General features: G+C 54.1%; 1 long non-coding RNA gene across 1 annotated transcript; it reads right to left on the bottom strand.

Annotated features, from left to right (window-relative positions):
• Positions 1-64: 64 nt before the first annotated feature.
• Positions 65-6,000, bottom strand: LOC134425083 (uncharacterized). The gene is made up of 3 exons (XR_010029599.1): positions 5,753-6,000; positions 4,744-4,901; positions 65-160 (listed from the first exon to the last, which is right to left on the bottom strand). It is a non-coding gene; the product is annotated as an uncharacterized LOC134425083 (long non-coding RNA).
• Positions 6,001-19,232: the final 13,232 nt, after the last annotated feature.

Raw genomic sequence — 19,232 nt, forward strand, 5'->3', positions numbered from 1 at the left:
GAGCTGTGTCCTTGTGATACCACCCCCACTAAGATGTGATGCTGTGACCCATTCAGCATCCACTTACCTCTCCCACATCGATTCCTCATCAGGGTGGACACGTGGACAGTGAACCCTGTGATAATGTCCCACACAAGCAGCTCACACCAGGCTGTCCTGCCTGCAGACAATGAGAATGGCAGAGCCTCACCAGGGAAAAGGAGTAAAAGCTGTGAGGTGCACACAACCAACAAGCTTGGTCTAGCAGGCCTAGAAAGGGGGTTAACAAAGTACTTGAGACAGAAACAGGTTGAAATCAGCTGAGAAATCAAGGTGAGACTTGAAATGACAGCCAGTTGTGGACACTCTTGTGCTTTCATACAGTTTCTCAGCTTTGCATTGTCCAAGGGCTCTTTCTCACTCCTAAACAAGCAGGTGACCAGCTCAGGTGATAACGAGGGGTGTCTCTCTCCAGCTGGGCTCCTGCATCCTGCCCACCCATTCTGTGATCCCAGACCCCCTTCACCCACCTGTAGAAAGGCAATGGATTTAATTTTGGGTGTCATGGTGGTCGTCACAGGGGGCACTTTAGGCCCCTGCTCCTGCTGAGCCCATCACAGGCAGTGCCACACTCTGGCTGAGCTGCTGGATTGTTTTTGCTGCTCCTCACTGCTTATCTGGGACAACAACTGAGCCTTGGCACTTGTCCCAGGGCAGAGAGGATGCTCCCATGCCACTTCCAACATTGCTGAGGTACGGAGAAGGGAGGATTTCCTCTGCTTGCCACTGGCACCAATTTCTCCTCCTCCTGTCCTTGTCCAGGAGTTCTCTCATCTCCCCAGACTGCTCTGCTGCTTTCCTCCTTCCTCTGCCCATTCCAGCTGCTGTATCCTCATGCTCTTAATCTTTCTGGTTAATTATTCCAGACTGGGATTTGCTATGCTGGTTGGAAGGAGTCCACCAACCATGGGACAGGGAGGAACACTGATTTCCAAGCAAGCAGTGAGACCAGACAACACCCAGACCAGTGATGGGCACAAACAGGCTGAGTGTTGGTGCCACCAAAGACTCTTTACAGGGCCTCAGATGAGGGAAAGTTCTCAGAGAACTTTCTGGCTGCAGGCAGGCAAAGGCTTTGGGGCTGCTTTTGGGATCAGCATGCAAACATCTGGAGACTTGTTATAGCAAAGGTGGGAAGGGACCTCAGAACTCACCCATCCAGCATCCTGCAGGACTCTCACTAGTGCTGGGTCAGCTTGGTCCTGCCTTGAAAATCCCTAAGGATGGACCAACCCCACCTCTCCAGGTGTCCATCCCAAAGCTGCACCATCCAGCAGGGAACAAGTCTTCCCTAGCACCTATCCTGACTCTCTCAAGCCACCAAGTGTGGCTGCTGCCCCATGTTACATCATCTGCTGCCCCTGTCAAGGAAAGTGTAACTCCAGCATCTTTGCACTTCCCCTCCAGGGAGCTGAAAGCTGCAAACAGACCCCTGTTCGAGCTCTTTTGGCCAGGCTAACCCAGCCCAGTTCCTTGCTGACCCCTCAGCAGCACCTTCTGTGCTTTCCCCCTCCCATTCTGCATCTCTGTGTGACACAGAGCCTGCCCAGCCTGGAGCCTCTTTTGGTCTGTCTGTCCCCAGCCAGCAGGGATGGCACTTGGTCAAGGCCAAGCTCAAGAGGAGCTCCCAACACCTTTCCATGGATTTGTTCCTTCCATTGGACCATGAGGCTACAACAGCCCTAAGCACCACAAAGGGCAGAGGATAAAAGGTGTGGCAGACAAATTACAATGATATTTGGGCACCAAATCGCAGGCTGCAGTTAGCCCCATCCTGGGAGCTGTGCAGGCCTCTGGGTGGCCCGGCGTGTGCAGGGCAGAGATGGGCAGCAGTGGAATTGCAGAGCTCGTCCAGCATCACACGCCTGGAGTGGCTGCTCCGAGGACGGCAGCGAGCGCTTTCAAACTTTAATTCCTTCCCAGACGTCACCGCTGGTGTCCTGCCGCCCCGCCTTCCCCAGGAGGACCCGCTGAAGCTAAGCGAGACAGACAAGGGCTCGGAGGTGTGCGCAAATGTTCGCTCAGACACATCTCAGCGCTGCAGAGCTGCTTTTATGGGCATTTCAGAGCCGCTCCTGGCAGCGCCGCGCTCCGGGGATGCTGCGGTGCCCCACGACAGCGCCAAGCGCCGAGTGGGCTCCCCACCAAAAACGGGTGAGGAGGAGAGCTCGTGTTTACACTGCTCGAATGAAAAGATAGCACCAAACAGAAAAGCCTCTCAGGAGCCAGGAGCAGGGACAATAAACCCAAACGCTCTCTCTGATGGGTTGCAGACGCAGCGTTGCTGGTGAGCTGGTGGAAAAAGCACGGCTTCGTGGAGGGATCTGGCACTTGGTCACTTAGAAATGAAGACAGGGCTTTAGTCTGTCCCATGCTCATACTTTTTTTGCCTAGAAGATGAAATACAAAGAAGAAACAGGGCAGTGCTCCTCCCTGCTTGTGCAGCACTGAAACAGTGCACTCTTATCTCTTTAGTTTCATAATTAATGTGTCATTTGCACTGGCAGGCATATTAATTATGAGGACATTAACCAGGGGGAATCCTTTGTAGAGGATTTCTTAACTAAAGACCCCAAAGCCAATTCAGCCCTGTGCATGGGATGGCCACACACCTGGCTCTAGACACTGCACTGAACATCCATGGCTGATTTTTAATGAGGCCTTTTTGAAGTGTGGGGTGCAGGCTCTCTCAGCTCCAGGTCCAGACCTGGTGGACATGTTGGAGCATTGGGGCTCTCCCTCTGTGTCCATCCCCTGCAGCTCCTTCCACCATCCTTCAGCCATGAGAGCAGCTGCTGCCACCACCACGGTGCTCTTGTGGGCTAAAATCCTCATAGTGCAACTGAACTTCAGCAAGAGGTTTCCATTGCCTCATCCACAGAGGAGCTGGGAGCTGCCCAGGTTGCAGTGGTCCCATGCCAGCTGTAACGGAGGGATTTCTGCAGTAGAATCTGTCCTTCCTCACTGGAGCTGTGTCAGGAGCTGCCCCCCTGGCAGAGGGACAGTGCCCCCAGCCCCACTGTCACTGCCCAAGTTAGCAGGCACAGCTCCACTCCAGAGCCTGGCACTTGGCATTAACCAAGTGGCACCAATGGTCACCAGACCTGTCCCAGCAGCAGGAATGAGGCCCAGCACCTCTGGCAAGTCTGCCAGGCCCCTTCCCTGCTCTGCAGTTGTTTGAGTGAGGGTTTGACCAGGTGCTCAGTGAGATGATCAGCTTCAGTGCCAACAGGGATGTGGAGCAGAGGAACAGGACGTGGCTTGACCCAGAGCACTGAGAGACGATCAGTGGCATTGGTGTCCTGAGCCTTCATGTGTGGCCCTGCCCCCTCAGGGTGTCAGCAGATCCAGCTCTGGATCTCTCAGCCAGGTGCTACCCAATAGAGAACCATGTCCCATCCTCTCCAGAGCCACCTCTGACCACCAACAGGGCTCTGCAGGCCTCATCCTCTGCTACATCATCTTCATCCCTAATTAACAGACATTACAGATCATATGGAGGAGAGAAATACTCCCAGAGTTTGCCATTAGGTATCTGGGCAGCCAAAGAGGGCCACCTCTGTAAGGGAGGAGATGGGCACCTTTGAGCTGTGCCCTGGTCACAGCAGAACACACCAACCCGAACTGCCCGAGAGGAAGGCGTCCCATTTTCACCAAGGTTATTAATGTCCAGCCCCTCTGCACACTGGAGACCTTGTCAAACAAAACAAAAAGACTTGTTGTGGAGGAATCCTTGGCAACACGACCAACATACACATGACCTCCCGACTTGGAAAACAGCTTGTCCAAAACCCAAGTGAGCGCTGCCGCCACTCGCGGCACGGCTCAGCTCCCCAGCCACTGGCGCCGGCCCGGGATGTGCCACGAGTCCCAGAGCCTCTGGAGCATGCCAGGGAGCAGGAGGGGATGAGCATCACTCCAGCCTGGCTGTGGCACTGCCTCTGTGGCAGCTGCAAGCTTGGGAAAGCTCTTTATCAGCTCACTTATCGCGTCCTTCCCCAGGACACTCGCAGCTCCCGTGGGTGCCCCTCAGGCAGCCCCTCTGCACATCCACCCCGGGGATGTGTCCATGGGCGCCCTCAAGGGTGGGAAATAAACCTCCTTGCACCTCCTCCTCTGCTGTTCTCCTGGTGCTGAGCACTGTGCAGGACAGCCAGGGACACCCCCATTGTTCAGCACCCAGCACGGGGGAGATCCCAGCGTGATGTGGCATTCCTGCTGACTCCAGCTTCCCATCTCCTCTGGCAAAGCAGGGCCCGTGCTCCCCTCCTGGAGAGGACACTGCCCATCCAGGGGTGCAACCTGCTGTGTAAAAGCTGCTGCCAGAACTCTGAAGGCTGTTCCTCAGTCATGTGAATAATGAGAGGTATTAACGAGTTGGGAGGATGAGAGCTAAATGAAGCATGGCCTTGCAAGGGGCTGCTCCATCCATCCTTGTCTTTGGGCAGAGAAGGGAAGGTGGAGGGCAGCCCTGGGGCAGGCCAGGCATGGCAGCAGGGCTCCACTGTCCCTCCTGGAGCTGGGGGTACAGTGAAAGGCACAGCAACACCCTTCCCATGCTGATCCCACATAGGGATGCACCACAGCCAAGGCTCCTGCACACCTGCAGGGTTTTCATACATTCCTCAGCCTGGCCACAGCCCAGAGTTCCCCACAGGCACAGTTAGTGGCCTGTCCCCATCCCCAGGGCACCCCAAGTCTCACCCTTTGGAGTTTCCAGCCTTGGCAGCAAACCAGCACATCCTCCCACTTTTCAATCCCAGCAAGGCCAGGCTTGTTTAAAGTGGGTTGTTTAGATGACTTCGTGTATGTTGGACACCCAGCCTGAAAGATTCAGCTCACGATGAACGTTTGGCAAAGCACTAAAACCAAGGAAAACAAAGAATTTTATCATGGGAAGCCCTGATCCCTGAGATGAGCTGTAATTATTTTTGTCCTGCTTCGACCACAGTGCATAAACACCGAGGACTGACGGCACAAGGGTTGATTTTCCAGAGCTGATCCCTTCAGCTGGTGGGACAAACTGTGGTGCAAAGTGCCCATGCCCCTGCAAGGAACGTGCTGAGCTCCCATCTGAAGTCCAGGCATTTCCCCCCAAATCCCTATGAAACCTCACTGACCATCACCAGTGCAAACTTCCCTGGAAAAAATTCATTTTCACGCAAGGAATACAGCTTGGAAAATTCCAGCCTCAGTGGGGAACAACAAGCAAGGGGCTGCGATGGAAACTATTTTGCAACCTTAATTACTTTACCCCAAAGGCTGGCAGCCTGTAATCACATTAGTCTCCTTGAGAAAGCCCGAGCCCCTCTTGCCCTCTTATCGCTCCCCCAGGCCCCAGAGAGAGCTTGCAGGGGAGCTCGGGGGCCTGGTGAGCCCCTGCACGCAGCCTGCCAGGCAGATCCCGGGAACGCCTGATTTATGGTGTTATGCTTCGTTCTGTTTACGCCAGGCGAGTTATTTAAAACGAGCAGAGCGAGAGGAGCTCGGGTTTTGTTTAAAAGTCCAGCAAGGAGATTTGCCTTAAATAGTCAAGAGCTGAGGATGGAGGGGAAGGCGCCCGGCGGCGCGGGCCTCCGGGGTGGGAGCGGGGCTGGCACCCGCGGCGGGAGCTGGCTGCTCAGGGGAGCTGCCAGAGCCTCACGTTTAACCCAGGAGAGTTAAACCATGCCCACAGCCCCGGCCCGGAGCGGCCTGTGGGGACGCGGCTCACCTCCACAACACGAAACAGTTTCAGAGAGGAACAGCGCTGGCCTCACAGCGCCCTGAGCCCGAGTGACGGCGATCCGAAAAGCAGCTCCACAGCCAGATTTGGCACTGTCATCCCAAAGGAAGCCGTGCCCAGCTTTGAGCCTGCTGGGCAGCTCCTGCCAGCCCTCCAGGCCTCCTCCTGCTCAGGGCAAGGCTCAGTGTGAGGGAAGGGCCTCCCTCGGGGCACCCACCCGAGCTTGGTGTGCTCGATGATAGCACAGATCTGATTATTGCTCTCTATAAATACATCCGGGGTCAGCACCAGGCACGGGGAAGGGCTATTTAAGCTCAAGGGGGACGCTGGCAAAAACAAAAGGCTATATATAAACTTTCCATGAGCAACGCCAGGCTGGAGGGAGGGTTTTAACTCCTAGAGCAGGGAGGTGGAGAAAGAGCCCCACAAGGAGTGGGGTGAGGCATGGGATGGGGCCAGACATGTTCCACTGTGTCCCCAGCGTGAGTCACCTCAGCTTCCCTCCATCCTCAAGACCAGTAAAACCAGCTGAGGGGCCAGGAACTGGCCTTGGCACCACAGAGAGAGCTCCCAGCCCCACCTCAGGCACAACAGCAAGGGGCAAGAAGCTCTTCAGATATTTTTCAACTTTCTTGACTTATTTGGTCAAAACTGCTGGGGAATTAATCAGAATAATGAGTTACTCGGGTGCCTCAGCACACTGAGCAGCAAGGGTCAACTCCTCAAAGGCTGAACTGTTGTACCAAGCCTGGCACCCCTTGCTAAGCCTTTCCCTGCATCACTCTTATTGCCTGTATCCCACATAATTCCTGATCCTGGCAAGCAGCAAGGCAGATTCCATCTCCCCAGCTCCTCCCAGCTCCCCCCATCTCACTCATCCCCTCCAAGCAGTGTGGTCACTGTGCTCCCACACTGTCACCCCACATGCTGGGCTCACTGCAGGGGGAAGGTGACAGCATTGGTACAGAGGACATTCATCCCACCATGGAAAAATCCCTCTCCTCACCCCTGTCCACACAGTCTGCTCCTTTCCAGGCTGTACAAGGAGGGATCTGACTACATGGACAGTGAAGTGTGGGCTGTACATGAGGCCCATAAACACTTGTCACTGTAAATTAAAGCAGACCTGCCCCTATCTGCCACGCTCCCAAATCCCCTAAGCCCCAGCCCCAGAGCAGCCCCACCAGCGCTGGTTTTGCAAGGACCAGGGGAGTGTGGGGAGTCACGTCCTGGGTGAAAAGGTCACGTCCAAGCCAGAAGAGCTTCTGGGGCAGAGTAAAGGCTGTGGGGTTTGGGATGCACTGCCAAAGGATGCGTTGGCACCTCGCTGTCCCTGCCTGGCACGGAGCTGCAAGCCACCAAAGGACCCATGCCCTCTTTGCTCCAGCAGAGTCAGCGCAGGGCAGGACTCCAGTGTGCTGGGAAGGGGCTTTGACTCCTGCTACATCCCCCAGGAATGGCAGCAGCAGGTCCAGGGGCCAGCAGAGCAGGGATGTGACTGGCGGATGGGAAACTCTGGGGTAGCAGGAGGCAGGGCAGCATGGCTGTCGGCACTGCCGCCAGACTCAACCAGCACTGGGGCCACGTTCCCCAGGGAGAGATAAAAGCAGCCCTAAAAGGGGAGAGCTGTCACTCAGGCTGGCCTGGCTTGTCTCAGCACGGCGGGGAGAGTGGAGCACCACTCAGCAGGCGGGTGCCACTGCAGCTCCAGGGGCTGAGGGCCACCTTATCACTGCATGTCACAGCTCAGGGATTGCTGAGTGCTGCCAGGGAAGGCACCAACTCACCAGGCACCTCTGAGCAGCCTCAGCTCTGTCCCCTCTGTGATGGCAACCTGCAGCCTATGCCCAATTGGAGCCACCACATCCCATCCAGCTCCAGTGGCCAGCTGGTCCACACACCATCCCCGTGCCACTGCAGCCCTTCAGTGGGAAGTTGGGATGGCTCCTGGGTGAGCCCAGGGTTTCCAGGGATACAGCCATGCCTGGTTCCCTCCATCACCCTCTGCACACAAGGGAGAGGCAGCTCAGACAAAGGGAAGGCAGGAGAGAGCAGCCCCCTCCAAAGGAGTAAGAAATGAGACCCTCAGCTCTCCCAGTGCTGAGCATACCCAGCAGGAGCTGGGGGAGAAGCCACAGGCTGCAGCAACTTTTGCTTACGACGAGCAAAACACTCGAGATCCATAAGCAGGAAGAGGCTCTTTTGGAGTGAACACAAAATGTTGTCCTTGCACAGCTACACTCCCCCGCTCACTCCTTCTCCCTGAGGCCTCGGGCAGCTCTCGGGGAGAAGGTTCCTTCCTGCTCGCCCTCCTCGAAGGGCAGGGCTCCTCCTCGCAGTCAATTAGAGAGCTGGGGTCGGGGGTCAGGGGCCTTCCCGAGTTCATGGCGCCTCTCTGAGCCGCGGCCGAGCGCCGCCAGCGCCGAGCGGCACAGGCAGGGCAGTGCCCATGGCTGGCCTGGGACACTCTGGGTACAGCCAAACTGACTGTGTGTGTGTCCCAAAGTCTGCAAACTCCCCTCCCGACCAGCAGCTGCTGGGTCCCCCCCTGCACCCAGCTCCCTGCTTCATTCCTCCCTCAACCTGACAGCCTCCAGCTGCCGGCCCGGCCCCCACACATCCCTCTGCAGAGGCCACGTCCCACCGCTGGCAGGTTTGCAGGGCTGGAGGAGGAGCTCACATCTCTCCAGCCCCATCCCAGCACCACCAGGCTGACCTGGGCAGCCCCACTGCATGCCAGCCCCATTGCCAGCCCCATTGCCAGCCCCATTCCAGCCCCATTCCAGCCCCATTCCCTTCCTGTGCAGGCCACGCTGCAGCAGGCCAGTGGCCGCTATCAAATATTGATGGCGCTGTGTGGTAAATAAGCATTATGAATTTATGACTTGCTGAATTAAACAGGCCCTGCTTGGGCTGGCTGCTGTTCAGCGAGGTGGAAGGAACAGTGGCACTGCTGGCACATGCAGAGGCAGAGGCACAGCCCCACAGCTGACCACGTGCAGACCCAAACCAAGCCCAGGCTCTGGGAACACCCTGAGCCCTGGCGTGCACCAGGCAAAGGGTTCCCTCCTCTCCTGCAAATGCCTCTCTGCCCTCTGTATTCAGCTCTCCCAGGGCAGCTGACAGTGCAAACTTCCCCCTCCTTGGAGCTGCAGTACCTTGGAGCAGAGGGAAGGGAGTGAATTGAGGCTCAGGTTCACTGGTTTAAACAACAGTGAGTGCAGCACTGTGGTTATGTGAGTAACTGGGTTAATTAATAACATGGCAACTGCTGCCCGACACAGGAAAGAGGCACAAAATTATTCTGCTTTGTACAAAGAGGCTGGTGGAAAGTCACCTGTGGGAACCCCAGGCAGTGGGAAGGAGAGATGTCCAGCTCTGTTCAAAGGGGCTGGTTTGCCACAGCCAGTCCAACATGCTGGATGCAAGGAGAGCCATAGACTGGTTTGGGTTGGGAGGGTCCTTGAACCCCACCTCCTTCCAATGCCCTGCCACAGCAGGGACACCTTCCACTAGACCAGGCTGCTCAGATCCCTGTCCAACCTGGCCTGGAACACTTCCAGGGATGAGTGTGAGAGGGTGGCATGGCTTGGCATCTGAGCCTGGCTGCCTCTCTGGAAGAGGTTTGGGTGTCCTTGTGAACATCTTCACAAGAAGTGAGATGTAAGGCAGGAAAGGAGGTGGGATGAACACTGCAGCAGCATATGGACATCACCTAATGTGGGCCAGGGAGGTAAGTGCCAAAGGAAAAGCCAGGGGATGGGATTTCCAGGATTGACACAAGAGGGAGCACAGGGAAACATAAAAGCAGTGAGAGAGGCTACCTGCCAGCACCGTTTCCCAAGGGAGCACCATGCAGGGCTGGTCCTGCTTATCAGGACCATGGAATCAGTTTGGCTTGGAAGGGACCTTCAAGACCATCTTGTTCCACCCCCTGCCATTGGCTGGGACATTGGACCAGGTCACTCCAAGCTCCTTCCAGCCTGACCTTGGATCAAGCCCAGAGAAGGAAATATTTTTGCCCTTCCAAATATGGCCCTTTACACCTCCCTGCCACACGACAGATTGGCCACTCAGTTAGGGCTGGGCCATTGCTGTCACCATGTCCCCTGTGAGGTGGCAGCAGGGTGTCACCAGGCCTAGCTTAGCAGATGGGACCCCCACCTTCACTGTTAACACAGCACATTATCTCCTCAGCCCCCAGGCTGGGGCTGGCTCCCAGCACTGGGCACGTCCTTCAAGGACCAGCATGGCCCTGGTGTGACACCACAGAGTCCCTGTCCTGGAATTGCTAAGCACCCTGCACTTGGGTGACCTGCTTCTCAAATCAGCCCTGGCATGTCTTCTCCAAGCTCTTCTTCCTTAAGTGACAGTGGAGCCACCAAGGAGCTGGCTGGAGTTGCTGCTTTGGGTCACTGCTGCCCCTTCCCACCCCATCTTCCTGTCCCATGGGGTGTCCAGGGCTTTGCCACCCAGTGACAGCAGGAACCACAGACACTCCTGGCACACTTGGCTCAACACCCATCAGGCAGAGAGGGTGACAGTGTTCACAGGCGTCTCAGGATGAGGGAAGAGACGAGGATCTGACTCCATGTTTCAGAAGGCTTGATTTATTATTTTATTATATATATATTACATTAAAACTGTACTAAAAGAATAGAAGAAAAGGTTTCATCAGAAGGCTGGCTAAGCTAATAATAGAAAGGAAGGAATGATAACAAAGGTTTGTGGCTCTGTTCTGTGTCCCAGCCAGCTGACTGTGATTGGCCATTAATTAGAAACAACCTCATGAGACCAATCACAGATGCACCTGTTGCATTCCACAGCAGCAGATAATCAATGTTTACATTTTGTTCCTGAGGCCTCTCAGCTTCTCAGGAGGAAAACTCCTAAGGAAAGGATTTTTCATAAAAGATGTCAGTGACAAGAGAGAGCCAGCTGGGCTCCTTCAGCACCACTGAATTTACCCCTGAAGACCCCTCCATGGTACAATCAGTTCCCATCACTGGGTGATGCTTCATTCCCACCCCCACCTCCACGCCCAGGGCAGGACATTCCCACCTGGCTGTGCAGGGCTGGAGCAGCCACGTTCACACGGGACCCCCTGAGGATGCTCCAGCCTGACTACCAGGGCCTGGGGGCACTGGGGGGGGGCCTTGCTGTGCCCCCACAAGCCAGCCCCATGCACCACCATGGCTTCAGCTGCTCTCCCTGGCCAGGCAGGGGCTGCAGGGTGTGTGCTGGCACACCAGGCACGGCTTTGGTGGGTCGGTGCCCTGCTCACACCAAGGACAGGGGAAAACCAAGCCTCCTCACAGGAAGCCCTGCAGAGTCCTGACATCACCTCACACTCCCCCTCGTGGCACCATGGAGGGTTTGGGGTGCTAAGGAGGCTGCGATGAAAGCCATGGCATGTGCCCACATGCCAGACCTGGCGATGACACGGTGAGTTTAAGCCACATCACTGCCTCCCCACCCATGACAGCCAGGAATGGCCAGACAAAGAGCAGGCTCCAGTTCCTTTGCTGGATCCACACCCCGAGGAACCCAGGGAGCTTGAACGCTAATTAATCAAGCTTCCAAGACAACAGAAAAAGCACATTCCTGTATGGTTTCAATATTAAAATCAGAGATATTGCTGGCCCAGTGAAGAGCCCTGGGAGCTTGAGATCCCAGCCGGCACAGGATGCAGCGCTCAGAGCTCGTCCTGTCGGAAAGCGCAGCCGGAGCTCGGGAGGAAAACGCTCCTTGTGAAAGAGTGACCCCAGCTGTCGTGATGGAAGGAAACACTGCTGGAGAGCTCGGCTGGGAGCCTCGGCTGCTGCTCTGCTGTGTGACGCCAGGCACAGAGAGATGAAATCTCTGGGGCAAAAAGTGAAACCACTGAGGGGAGACACAAGACAGGAACAGAAGTTCCTGGGTCTCACGGGGGACTCGGCTCCCTGTCCTTCTCCAGCTGCAGGGACAGTAAAGCAGGATGGTTTGGCATTAAAACATTGAGAAATACATTTGAGTCCTTATAATTCAGCTGGGATTTAAATGCACTTAGCTCTCCATTTTCACTGCCAGCAGCACTGAGACGCAGCACTGAGACACAGCACTGTTCCTGGTGTCACTGGGAGCCCTCCTGGCCCACACCAGCCACCTGTGCCCCTACAGAGGCACATGAGCTGACATGAACCCCAAAAAGGAGAATAGAGTCACTACTGGGAATGTAGGGGACAAGGACCAAGGGAGGGACAAAGACCAGTAATGGAGGAGGTGACAAGTGACACTGACAGGGCTGCCTGGAGATGTGGCACAGCAGGAACAGGGTGGCTGTGGGGTGAAGGTGAAGCCTGGGTTTGGTCCCAAGGGGCCCTCACCCCACAGGGCTCCCCTCTGGCTGCAGGGGAGATGGGGAACAGCCCCCTCAGCATCAGTCACCCCTGGATTCACTCCATCACAGCCTAGGACACCCTCAGCAACTGACACAAGCCAGGGAAACATGGACTGGCCTGGGAATGATGCTGCAGGATATAACCCACCAGCTGCCTGAAAACCCACCCCACACCTCCCAGAGGCTGTGATCATTGTCCAGTGTCCCAAGGACCAACGAAGAGGGCAACCACAGCTTTGGGTAGGAATTTTTTCACTGCCACAAATAGAAATTTCTACAGGAAAAGCTCTGCATCTTGCCACTGCTTCCCTGCTCTGTTGTTGCTTGCTTTGGCTTCCAAGCAGTCCCACATTCCTGTCCCAAATAAAGTACTTTCTTTACATGCATCCAGCCCTGCTGCAAGAGTGACCTGGAAATGCATGGAGAAAACAGCTGGAAGATGGTGGCTGAGCTGAATGTCCCATAAAAGCCCCACAGGGCTGTTGGTGGAAGCAGGCCTGGCAAGGCTGACCTTGGGACAGGGCACAGCTGCACTCGTATTCCTGGGGATCTTCCTGCAGGACAACGGCCCCAGCAAGTCCTGGGAGAGATCTGGAGGACAAGGACCTCCCAAACACAGCCCTTTTTGAGCAACTGAAAGGAAAACTTGGCAAATGGTTTTAGAATACTATAACAAATATGCTGTCAGGGCTAAAAGTGACGCTTTAATAATTCCCAAGCACTCAGAGGTTTTGGTGTTCAGAGGCGGCTCCTCTCTTAATAAAAAGAAGGAAAACACTAAAAGGCATGTGAGGCATTTCAGCTGGTCCATAACAACCTGCCCAGCTTCACACAGCACCCAGTGCCCAGTCAGACAGGGCAGTGATGGCTGAGGAGGGCACAGGGTGTGCTGGGTGAGGAGCACACGGGGTGCAACGATGGGAACACAAAGCTGGGCAGGGAGGGGCCGTGTGCCCAGGATGGAGCTGTGTGTGTACCTCGCCCGGGGATGGATGGATGGATGGATGGATGGATGGATGGATGGATGGATGGATGGATGGATGGATGGATGGATGGATGGAGGGATGGATGGATGGATGGATGGATGGATGGATGGATGGATGGATGGATGGATGGATGGATGGATGGATGGATGGAGGGATGGAGGGAGGCGCTGTGCCGGGTGCTGTCCTGGCCCAGCGCCCTCCCCGGGCCGTTCCCACGACCCGCTGCACTTCCTGCGCTGCCGGCGGCTGCACGGCTCTGGGACGTGGTGCGGAAGGAGAGGCCGAGGGCAGGAACAGCCTGGGAACGGCCTCCATGCGATGTTCCCCACGGCCGTGACACCGCGGGGGGATCCGCCGCCGGCCGCTCGGGGGATGCCGCTCTGCCTGCCCGCAGCCGCTCGGGGGATGCTCTGGGACGGCAGCTCTTGGGAAACTCGGTCCCCAGAGATTTCTGCTGCTTGTCCACAGGGCTGTACCCCAAGCAGAGCCATTATATGAGTTTGTAAAATGCCCCGGGGTTGGCTCCAGCCCAAAACCATTTCCCGTTGCAGCAGATAGGCCGGCTGAGAGGGGGCACTGCAGGAGGCAGGTGCTCCCAGCCCTGCAGTGGTTCCATCCCTGTGACGGCGTTCACAGGGGTCTTGGACGAGGGAAGAGATGAGCATCTAACTCACCTTGATTTATTATTTTATGATATGTATTACATTGAAACTATACTGAAAGAATGGAAGAAAAAGATCTCATCAGAAGGCTAGCTAAGCTAAGAATAGAAAGGAATGATAATCTCAGACAGAGAGTCTGAGCCAGCTGTGATTGGCCATTAATTAGAAACATCCAACATGAGACCAATCACAGATGCACCTGTTGCATTCCACAGCAGCAGATAATCATTGTTTACATTTTGTTCCTGAGGCCTCCCAGCTTCTCAGGAGGAAAAATCCTAAGGAAAGGATTTTTCATTAAAAGATGTCTGCGACACATCCCTTCTTTGAGAGATGTGCAGGAGAAGGCAGATGTGCAGGGAGCAGCAGTGCTTCCCTGCTCACACTGGGCACCAGAGCTCATAGAGAAATCTGTCTTAGGTATGTTCCACACAGACCCATCACACACATGACAGGGCAAAGCTATCCAGAAACTGAATTTGGGAATGGCCTCCATGTACATGTCTTGGGGAGGTTTTTATCAGTGTTCCAGAGCACTCCAGATGGCAGCTCATGAAACCCTGACAGTTTTTTGGTAGGTATGTTCTCAAGTTGTTTCTTCTTGCAAAACAATTAGATTTTCTGGAGCTTAGGATCACTTAGAGGTTAGAACTGGAGCTCCAGGACAGCAGGCTGCCCCTGCACATGGTGACAACTACAGCCCAGTTTGCACCTTGTTTGGCTCTCCTGAAGGACGGAAGTCTCTGGAAATCTGTTTAGCTGTGGGGTCTTGAAGACAAACATTTGATTTCTTAGGGGCCCCACCTGATGGTCAACTCAGGATCAATCCAGCTGTAGTCACCTGCAACTCAAAGGTGTTCCTGTCCCAAATCACTGGCAAAGCCATGCAGAGCCTGGGAGGCCCTTTTCCTGCCTCCCTCTTGTTTCTTTCCTCTCCATTCTTCGAGCAAAGCTGTGTTGCAATAACACTTCCGTGGGACAAGGAGAGCTGCAAGGTAATTGGGATGAAAAGGTTTGGCATGTGGCCACCTTCTGAGCTGACAAACCCTCACCCCGTGTCCCAGTGCAGTTATAACAATACTGCAAAGCCACACTCAGAACACACCCCTGCCATGAGCCCCAACAGGCAGAGAAGCACAAAATACCACTGCAGGCACCCACAGACACCCACAGGAGCTCTGGGAGTGAAAGATCCTCCTCTCCTACCTCATGGAGGCACAGAACCTTCCCAGCTGTGTTCCCTGCTCCCAGGCAAACACACACACACACACTCAGCTTGCTGTGGATATGTGCCAACAACTCCCAAAAGATTTGCAGTCATCTTTGTGAGGTAAAACCAAGTCATTCATCATCTATTGTAACAGGAAACTGCGTGAGGAACCCTGATTTTACTTTGTTTGCCCTCAGAGTTCCAGGTGATGGAAGTTTTGAGCTTTTGAGTCCTCCGTGATGGTTGTGTAGACCTTTGTCTGTAAAAGAGCTCATGGCATTTTGCTAATTCTTCTCCCAAACTGCCCCTCCTAAATTAAACTTTCAGCTCCTCCAGAATCCAAGCTTTTTCTCTCCCTCTGCGTGCCCAAGCAGTGGTTTCCTGGAGAGATTCGAACAAAGAATGTAATTTTACAAGAGTAAATTAATTGAATCTTAAAAAAATCCAAAACCACAGTAACTTTGAATCACAGAGAAAGGCATATTTGGTGGGTTTGGAACATGAAAGGATCCTAAGTTTGTATTAGATTAAGATATTTAGCATATTGTGAATAAATAAGCGAGCTGTATCACTTGGAAGAATGTACATTAGACCAAAAAAAGAAGACAAGAACCTACCTACACAGACATTCATAATAAAACTATCCAGAGGACAATTTTAACACTATTTGGGTATTATAGAGGAGCTCATTTCCATAAAATGAGCAACCTGAGGAATAGCAGCACCTTGGCTTGTGGTTGTGCTGGTTTGACCGGAAAATGGGAATTCTGGGATGCTGTAGTCAAACCAATGGGTGCTCAGATTTTAATACAGATTTTAACACACTGCAGCTGCTGACAGGAGTCAGAGGCTGGAGCAGGGAATGCAGCTTTGCAGAAAAATTCTCTTCCATCAGCCCTTTGCCTCTGCTTGCAGATGATGCAGAGGGCTAACACCCAGCCAGCCTCTGCAGGGAGCCCCCAGCAATTTCACTGAGCCTGCAAATTCCTGTGGGGCTGCAAAAACAGGAGCTTTATGAATCCGACTGCACTGAACAGAAATGTGCCCAGCACACATCTCACACACACACACCAAGGCACAGAGAGGAAGAATCCACACAGATCTGGGTGTTCTGCAGGGAGTACTGCATCCCCAAACCCAGCTGGCAAAATCCACGTTTGCATGTGTGGCATGGAAAGAGAGAAACAACGTTACCTTTTTTGCAGAGGATGGGACAGAGGCATGATCATGTTCTAGAAATATCTGGATCTCAGAATGAATCCTCTGAGTGAAGCAGTACAGTGAAACAGGCCTGGACACATTATCATGGGGGTGTAGAATTGAGAAAAACAAAATTATTAAAGCAAAAGGAGGTGTTTTGCCTGGACAGGTCCTTCTTGGCTCTTTGTTTCCAACGGCTTCAGCAGCAGCACAGGAGGTGTCAGCAGACAGGAGCTCTGCAGCTGGGGGTGAATGCTCAGCCCTGAACCCCTGGTGCTGCCCTGCAGCATCCCCAAGGCCAAGCTCCTGTGTCAGATCCATGGGCCCACTCCTTGGTTCACTCCTTAAACATGAAGGGAGAGTGAGGTGAGCACCCTCTGCTCAGGGAGCTTTGGGACAGCAAAGGATTTCAGATCTGCAGGGACTCCAGATTTCCAGATTTGGGGGTTCCAAGATTTCCTGGTTTATGAAACTGCCTTAGGTTAAGAGGAATTATACAAAACAAGCTCTCCCAAGACACAGTTCTGACCTCTTGTCATGTGAAATTTCTAAGAAGCTCACTCAGGTAGTACTGTGAATGCCATGGGCAGACACAAGACTTTCATTTTTACTGTCCTTGCAGTGTGCAGTCACCTTGTGGCCTTAAAAACACGACTCCAAGAGGCCTTTTGGATTTTTGGCTGGAGTACAGTGGCTCATCACCATGTCCCAACACACCACCCAGTCTGTTCCACAACTCCACCTCTGTCCATGGGAGCTTTTCCTGAAGTATTGACCACAAAAAAACAGCTTTTGGGCAAGTCCCACTGCTCAGAGGCAGAGCACAGGCCCTGTTTTGGCCAAGTTCAGGCAGCTCCATCAGAAACACCTCCAGCTCCATCCATCCCACCTCCACACAGTGCCTACAAGCAGCCAAGACAAGACCTCTTCTTCTCCAGGGACAAGCAGCAGAGCTGCTGTTCCCAGCTTCTATGTGGTGAACAACACCTGCCATGCCAGCATGGAATGCACAGGGAGCAGGGATGTGCCAGGAAAGATGAGCTCATTGTAAAAATAATTGAATGAGCTTTTAAAGGAATCAATACAAAGCCCTGACTGGATTCAGATGTGCAAATGCTAGCAGCAGGGCACCTCCCCACCACACAAGGGCTTTCCTGTATGCTCCTTTTTATCAATTTGGCCTTGATTTTATCCCTTTTTTGTCTCTTTGTGCCACCCACCAGACCTTGCACTGAGTACCCTGGAGTGTGTCGTACTCCACAAACACCAAGGAAAAGAGCATTGGGCACAGAGAAGCAGGGATGATGCAGACAAGCTACAGGCAGTGGAAACAGGGACAGGGAATCACAGAAGTATTTATTTTGGCCAAGGAAGAAGTGACCTCTGGAGCAAACCCCAGCTGCCACAGATATTCTCACTGCCAGCTCGGCTGACACAGTCCAGAGCCGGGAGCTGCATGCCTGAGCCAACCATGCCCACGTTCCTGGCGGGCTGGAGCCTCTGCACCCCATGGATCACCTTCTCCATCCCACCCCATGGCTCACCTTCTCCATCCCACCCCATGGCTCACCTTCTCCATCCCACCCCATGGATCACCTTCTCCATCCCACCCCATGGATCACCTTCTCCATCCCACCCCATGGATCACCTTCCCTATCACACCCCATGGATCCCCTTCTCCATCCCACCCCATGGATCACCTTCTCCATCCCACCCCATGGCTCACCTTCTCCATCCCACCCCATGGATCACCTTCTCCATCCCACCCCATGGATCACCTTCTCCATCCCACCCCATGGCTCACCTTCTCCATCACACCCCATGGCTCACCTTCTCCATCCCACCCCATGGCTCACCTTCTCCATCACACCCCATGGATCACCTTCTCCATCCCATTCCATGGATCACCTTCTCCATCTCACCCCATGGATCACCTTCTCCATCCCACCCCATGGATCACCTTCTCCATCCCACCCCATGGATCACCTTCTCCATCCCACCCCATGGATCACCTTCTCCTTCACACCCCATGGATCGCCTTCTCCATCACACCCCATGGATCACCTTCTCCATCACACCCCATGGATCGCCTTCTCCATCACACCCATCCCCAGGTGCTGTTGTGCAACATCACCACAGGGGGAGGAACTGCCTTGTTTTTCAGTGTTTGACAGTGAAAGCCCTCTGCCTGTTCAGGGCAACACACTCCAACACTCACTGCTTGGAGGGACAGTCAGGGATTTGCTCTGGCATGTGTTCCCCATGGCCATCCCATCCTACCAGCAGAGCCCTTTCCAAAGGCATTGACCCACAGGGCTCATCAAGGACACAAGTTTGTGACAGAACCTTCTCATGGTGGGCCACCGTGTCAGATCACCAGCCCACCCCAATGCCACCCAAATTCAGGCTGCCCACCTTTGCCTGGTGCTGATCACACCCACTGGCATGAGGAGGGACAAGGCCTCCTCAGAGCACACCAGTGGCAACTCATCCCTTGCCATGATTTCTAAGCTTTCTTCTGCCCATTCCCTGGTTCCAGGCCTTGGACACACCAGTTATCACCATTTCCTGAAACAAGAAGATCCCTGACCTCCTTTTCCCTCATCACTAATTCACACCGAGCAGGTTTCAGCTCAACTCATGCATGAACTCCACGCTGGCACCGCTTAATGGCTAAAGAACGAATTCTGACAAAGCTCATTAAAAAAGAAAGCCACTGATGTCAGCAGCATGCCTTAAACCTGACCCTCAGCTCCAGGCAGGTCTGCCAGGAAATCAAGTCATCCTGCTGGAAATATAAAGGGAGAGCAGAAAGCAATCGGCGTGGTTTGGAAGGAACCTCATTTGTTGTTACAGACGTGAAGCAGATCGAAGACACGGGTGAGGGACACCAACCAATTTGACTGTTCAAACAATTAAAACCCACCTTGCAGATTTACAGGTGGGCTCTCAAGACAATTCCAGATGCACTGATGGGCCAGCTTTAGGGGATTTATGCACAGCTCACCTCAAAACACAGGGAACCAAAATC

The sequence above is a fragment of the Melospiza melodia genome, chromosome 15 (genome assembly GCF_035770615.1).
Source record: "Melospiza melodia melodia isolate bMelMel2 chromosome 15, bMelMel2.pri, whole genome shotgun sequence".
Classification (NCBI taxonomy): domain Eukaryota; kingdom Metazoa; phylum Chordata; class Aves; order Passeriformes; family Passerellidae; genus Melospiza; species Melospiza melodia.